Below are 7,264 nucleotides of genomic sequence, written 5' to 3'. Positions count from 1 at the left end.
CAATTAAGTGGGAGTTTATTTATTTCATTAAACTTAATGTTAGATTTAATTAACCTAAGTTGGTAATATAAAAGCCTAAGTCTAGAGTTAATCCCTAAGTCCATTCCCTGATCCCCTCTCCCTCTGCTGTGTTCATCCCGACGCCACTTTCTAATGCCATGACCCGATCATGTTGGCCCCATTCGATCCACCACCAGTAGAGCCTCTCTTTTCCTCTTCATCTCCACCCCCTTCTCTTCTTTGCCAGAGCTGCCTCATACAGGGTTATCTTTGTCCAAGAGAAAGGAACTGCTGCTGTAACCCCACCATCGACATTGACAGCCATCACAGGAGACATCTTTACTTCCCTTCGACCACTGGGTCATTCCCTAGTTTTGATCAATGATGCCTTCCCTTCTCACTGACCAGACACAGCCATCTTTGTGAACCATAGTCGTTGTGTGCTGCCGACACTATAGCGGCCACCATCGGCTGCCAGCAGCTTTTCTGACCTAGGGCCATCGTTGGACACTGGTTGTCAAGAATTGGTTTCCACCGGAGAGGAATTTGCCAACATAGATTTAGGGTAAGGTTGTTGAATTAAGCTTAAATTGGATTACAAGGTTAATTGATAGATCACTGCTATTAGTCATGAGCCACTATAGTGCCACCTAGCTACTAAATTGGGGTAAGTTTTAATTGAATGAAAATTGTTGTTATCAAAATTGAAGAAATGGAGATGATAGTTTAGTTATGAATTATATAGATGTTGAGTTACATATTTAGATTTCATTAATAAATTATGTATTTGGGGAAATTGTTAAAGTGGATTGTATTAGTTGAGATTGATTTTGGATTGAATCAATCAGAGCACAATTGATCACTTTAGATTGATTCAATTTGGGTCTCCTTAATCGAAAAGGGAATATGATTATCTATTTGGTCTTGGTATTCAGTTTAGCTAGTTGATACTTGTTAGAGTAGCTAAATTATACATGTTTATGTAGAACCCTGATTGAGACGAGCATCTCGATGTGGAAGTTATTTGGCACGAGATAAATTTCTGAGGTGGGTATTTCTTCCTTGACTTCTATAGTTCATTGACCTTAGTGCATGGATATAGTTGATGGATTATATCAATTTATCTTGACTCTACTCATATTATACCTAAGTTTGATACTTACATATTTGATCTTAAAGATGATCTATTTATTATATATACAATCTAATCTTTGGATATTCGTACTCTGTAGTGTAAACACGTGCATGGTGTGTATTGTAGGAGTTATTATGCTAATTATTCATATGTTGTAGTGTATACACATGTATGGTGTGTATTATAGAAGTTATCATATTGATCATTCATATGCATGCAGTTTGTACACGTGTATGGAGTGCACTATAGGAGTTGTCTTATTTGACTGCCTATACCCTGTAGTGTACACATGAGTGTGGTGTGTACTATAAGTGTTACTATTACTATGCAAGATGTTTAGTTGACACTTGTTGGATCATTTCATGCATATAGATATATGTGAGTGTTAGATTATGATTTTGGATGTATTTATGTTTACTATGCTAGGTATGATTGTGGACCATTGTATAGAGTTCATGTACTCCTAATGATTTAGTTAGTTACTATGTAAGTAACACTTCATTATGTTGTTGTATGTATATCCTGTCAACTAAGTCTCCTATGAGTGGTTGACGATTATGTCTCTACTATGATATTAAGAGAGTTGATAGTGATCAGTATATCCTATCAACTAAGTCTCCTACGAGTGGGTGATGATTATGCCTCTACTACAATGTTGAGAGAGTTGATAGTAACTAGTATATCCTATCAACTAAGTCTCCTATAAGTAGTTGACTATTATGTCCCCACTACAATGTTGAGAGAGTTGAATATTGAGAGAGTTGATAGTGACCAGTATATCCTATCAACTAAGTCTCCTATGAGTGGTTGACTATGATGTCTCACTACACTATTGAGAGAGTTGACAATGACTAGTATATCCTATCAATTAAGTCTCTTATGAGTGGTTAACGATTATTTCTCCACTACTATGTTGGGAGAGTTGACAGTGATTGTGATATGTTTGCTATATTGTTATCCTTGGGTTGTTATACCCTGTGCTATCTATAGGGTATCCTTGATAGAGTGATCTTATGCAGCCTGTAGCTAGATAGCTATATCCTATCTGTTCATGGGTTATCTTTGGTAAAGTGATCTTCCACAGACAGTGACCCTAACATTTAACACTATCCATGGGTTATTTGTGGTAGATGTAGGTCTCGTGTAGACTAGCTAAAGGGGTGGTGAATAGCCCGACACTCAAAGGTTAGAAATTTCTCTTGCTTTTGGAACTTAGAAAGGATGAATACACATTAGTTAAGAAAAAATAAATATATAAAAATAAAGTAAGAGAGACTCCAAGTTTACTTGGTTTGCAACCAGGGAGGTTGCTAATCTAAGGCAATGAAAGCTTCAATAGAAAGTCTCCTTTGTTGAAGGTGGAGAAACCTCTTACAACGTTGAGAGTATAGAAGTTCAAAACAAAAAATAGAAAGATTACATAGTGTGTTGTACTTAAGCTTTGAGAACTAGTGCTCTATTTATAGCCTACTAGTTGAAATAGCCATTTGCTAATATGGTAGCTCCAAGGTGCTTGGACGTGGTCACCTCGATCCACTCCTTAACGACTCTACATTAATGGTTTATCGGTTCCTGGGCCCCTGGACTCGGTCCGGATGTCTGGAACCTTGTTGACATAGACTCTAGTATAATCCTTACTGTAATGGCTCCGGTACTACTCTGAGCACCTGGACCTAGTCCAGACACCTGGAGTCGAGGCTTTTGAACCTAGTCTAGGTGCCTAGACACATTCAACTCAGGGTTGATTTGTCCGATTGCTTGGGTGATCCTCCAGCTATCCTTGCTATTTCTTATTGCACTATTGTATTTTATTTTCAGACTTAGTTATGTAATAATTTGACTTAGATTTGGATTTTAGCCTTGTGGCTACTTTTATTTGGTCATGTGGTTTGTTGTGTTAAGCTGTGCTAGCACGTAATCATTTATATTTTCTATATTGTGTGGGGTTGTGTAAATCCCTCTTTATTGTGTTGTGTTTTGATTTATATCCTCCATTGTGTATTTGTGCCTAGGTTGTGGGCTTATATCATGTTGTATCTAACATTGTCACTTGGGGGTACTGTCTGTTCCATCGGACAAGTATACCTCTAAGGTGTGACAATTTATTAGTATTAGAGTCATTGGTTGCGAAGTCTATTTTCATGTTTCAGATTTTGTGGGTTGCTTTGTCTATGTAACTTTTGAGTTTTGGGACTTAGAAGTAATAGGACATTTCCGAGCTATAGAAAATAAGGTATATCTCTAGTATTGTTATATCTTTTGGATTCACTACTTTGTTTAGTTTACTGTTAGGCCAGCTGAATGTGTTACGTTTGAGAGGTGTCCTAAGATAATCACCTTATGATTTATATTATTTATTTTGATAAATATAGATTCACTATTTGAGTGTACTTTACTTATGTGTTTAAATAGTCATAAACTTACTGAATGCTCGTAATACGATTCATAGTATGAGAGAACTTGTGATTAGATCACAATTAGTAAGAGTCTCTATATGTGTAATTATGAAAATATTAGAATATTTCTTAGTCAATGAATTGATGTATTTAGACATCATCAATTTGTGATATTAGCACTCGTTATACTCCTTGGTCTAACCAAGCAGTTGCTATTCACTAGCTAGAGATATTGGGATGTTGAGAGTTAAATGTGGATGCTAGTTATGGTAACTAGTTCTTTAGAGTGACCTGCTATAAGACTTCATATGGTTTTCTACATATATGGATATGCCTATGAAGTACTTACTGCAACTTGAGTGCAAGTTTCCTTCAACTTGAGGTATTCAAGTCACCTTAGTCATGAAGGCTTATACTTTGACTTCTTAAAAAAAGCATCTTCTTTGAGATGTGAACCCGAGATGATTGGGTATAAGTAAAAGTACCCGAAGATGTTTTGATAGCCCATAAAGGATTCACCGCTCCTTGCAAGGAGATGTATATCCTATGGCCATTTGTCAAGATTATTACTTAAAGTTTTTACAAAACATCACATGTTAAGAGTATAAGACTCTTAAACATATGTAGGAGTAATTTGAATTCACAGGACGAGGAAGTATTATTTGGGCTAGGTGTGACATAATCAGTCTAGTGGGGACAAATACATAGACCATATCCTGAACTAAGCGAGTATAATACAAGTAAAAGGAACAAGACATGACTCACTATAGCTACTGAAGGGCTCATAACTATTGGATCGTGAAAGTCAATAGAGGGGGGGGGGTGAATATCTATCGAAAACATTCGTAGAGAGTACACAACGGAAAAGAATAAAAGCAATGCTAATAAGGACCAATTTACTTGATTCAGAGCCTTGGGCGACTCCTACTCCAAGGCTCGCACTTGTCGAGTGCTTTCGTTGGGCAATCTACTAGTAGTTCGAAAAGATGATTGCAAGTTTAAGGTACAGGAATGCTAAATAAATGAAATACCGACAACAATTAAGGAAAAAGAAAGTAGCACGTTGTCGGAGAAGCTTCGTAGTATCGCAGGAGCACAGTGCTGTATAGCAAGCGTTGGAAGACGTAGTCGTGAGTTGTTCTTTGCTCTATGACTCATCCTCCTGATATAGGAGGCTCCGGGCGCCCGAATCCCTTCCGGGCGCTTGGATCGTGACGTCGTTGGACCAATCATTGCGCTCCAAGTTGTCGAGGATAAGTTTTGCCTTCCGGGCGCCTGGACCAGTTCTGGGTGCCTGGACCAACTCCGGGTGCCCAAATCCCTTCCGGGCGCCCGGACCACTTTTCTCCAAAAAGTCCTTCTCCTGTAATAAAATGTTAATCCGAGGTAAAATAAAAGTTATACTACCCTGCAAGATAAAAGTTAGCGTAATAGAAGAATAGTAGTAATTAGATTCCGTCTCACCGAGACCAAAATCTAGTCAAAATCTCAACTTAGAGCTCTGAAATGGTTCTAAGTTGGATCGGCACCTAAGTTCCTTAATCGGAAATGCATCCTCACCAAGTCACTCCCCTCTAGTGACTTACCTTAACTTACCTGCCAGATGTCCGGTCAGGGTATCGACCTGTCTGGACTTCGTGCCAGCTATTAGGTCAGCCCGTCGACCTAGTTGGACTTCGTGCCAGACATCCGGTCAACCCGTCAACCAGTTTGGACTTCGTTCCAGCTATCAGGTCAGCCCGTCAACCTAGTTGGGCTTCGTGTCAGCTATTCAGTCGGCCCGTCGACCTAGTTGGGCTTCTCCTGCACAATTAGTTAAAGTGTTAGTTCACAATGAAACTAACTTAACCTACTTTGTCATTCATCAAAATCTGGGTTAGACTGTTAGTGCTAACCACACTAACAATCTCCCCCTTTTTGATACAATGACAACCTGGGTTAAGTTAGTGAAAATATATGCAAAAAGTAAGCACTCACTTAAGATGGCTTTTAGGTTAGGGTTTAGGGTTTGATATTTTGTATTTTGTTTGTTAACTAACTTAAACCCACCTAACCCTCCCCCTTTGACATTCATAAAAAAAAACGGTTAAGTCAGAGAGAGAGAAAAATAAAATAAAATTGTGAATCCGAACTAAAGTCAGATTGACTTGAGGGAGTTTAAAGTAAAAGATATAGAAAATTTTGCTTTAGACTTTATCTTTTAGCTTTTCAAAAATAGATGAGTTTAAAAAAATAGATAACTTAGAAGACCAACTTTGCAAAAATTAAATTTTTATCTGCTAGCCTTTTTAAAAAATTTAAAAATAATTTACAAGCATAAACTTTTATAAAGGATAATTTTTCAAATATACATACTTTACAAAAGTAACATTAACAAAACTAAGTTTGTAAAATTGAATTTTCAAAACTAGGTTTGTATATACAAGTCAACTAACTTTTTAAGAAACATAAGATTATAAAATCTAATTTTCAAAGACTTAGTTTTATAAAAACTAGCTTTCAAAAATAGATTTATTAAATTAGATTTATAAAGTCAGATATATTTTTTTAAATTTTTAAGGAAATATTTTTCAAAAATATTTTTAAAAAATTTTGCTACTAAGTATCAAGATAAGTTGAATTAATTCTCCCCCTGAATCTAACATCAAAACAACTGTCTAACTGATTAGTTACTTGCTAACTATCAAAGGATAGCAGCTTTCACTTGGTTAGTCAGATTAAGTTAATTGCAATCAGTTAGTGTTTGATTAAGATGAATAACTTAACCTGATTGATGTGTGGTTTGCATTTAACGCCCAGACTTATGTCGATGTACTGAAATAAGCATCTTAAGTCTAGGCAATCTACCTATGCATCTCACCCCTTTCTAAGTTCAGAAATACACAAACAAGTTAGCCCTACTGTGTTGGTGAGATGCTCAAACCTTAGATCTATAGGAGCATGCTTTCTAAGGGATTGATCAATTCTAAGGCTAAAGATGATTTTCAAAAATTCTAAAAATGGGAATTTTTGAAAATTTTATCCTAGAATTTAAAAACACCATTCTTAAAAATATTTTTGAAATTTAAAAAATCCTAGTCTATTAAACACATTCCTAATTTTCGATGTAGATTGCTAAACTCACTTTCAGGGAGGGGTTTGGTAAATATATCAGCTAAATTAGACTTGGACTCAAGGTATTTGAGTTCAATATCTCCTTTAGTGACATGATTCCTGATAAAGTGGTGTCTAATTTCAATGTGTTTGGTTTTTGAATGATGCATAGGATTTTTTGTTAAGTTAATTGAGCTAACATTATCAATTAATACTTTTACATTTGTAAGTTTTAAATTAAAATATTTTAATGTGTGCATCATCCATAGTAGTTGTGCGACACACTCTCCTATAGCTATATAGTCTGACTCAGTTGTAGATAGAGCAACACAGTATTGCTTTCTACTAAACCAGCTACAAGTGATGGGCCTAGTAGTTGACATCCACCACTTGTGCTTTTGCGGTCTAATTTACACCTAGCGAAATCTGAGTCAGAATAGCCTATTAACTCAAAATTGTTAGTCTAGGATACCAAATTCCTACATTTGATGTTCCTTTAAGGTATCTAAAGATTCTTTTGACTTGAGTCAAATGAGATTCTTTAGCACAAGTTTGGTATCTAGCACACATACTAACTGCAAATAAAATATCGGGTCGACTTACAGTTAAATACAGTAGGCTACCTATGACACTCCTATAG

This window comes from Zingiber officinale, chromosome 6B, assembly GCF_018446385.1.
Source record: "Zingiber officinale cultivar Zhangliang chromosome 6B, Zo_v1.1, whole genome shotgun sequence".
Lineage (NCBI taxonomy): Eukaryota > Viridiplantae > Streptophyta > Magnoliopsida > Zingiberales > Zingiberaceae > Zingiber > Zingiber officinale.
This window is presented reverse-complemented; position numbering follows the sequence as displayed.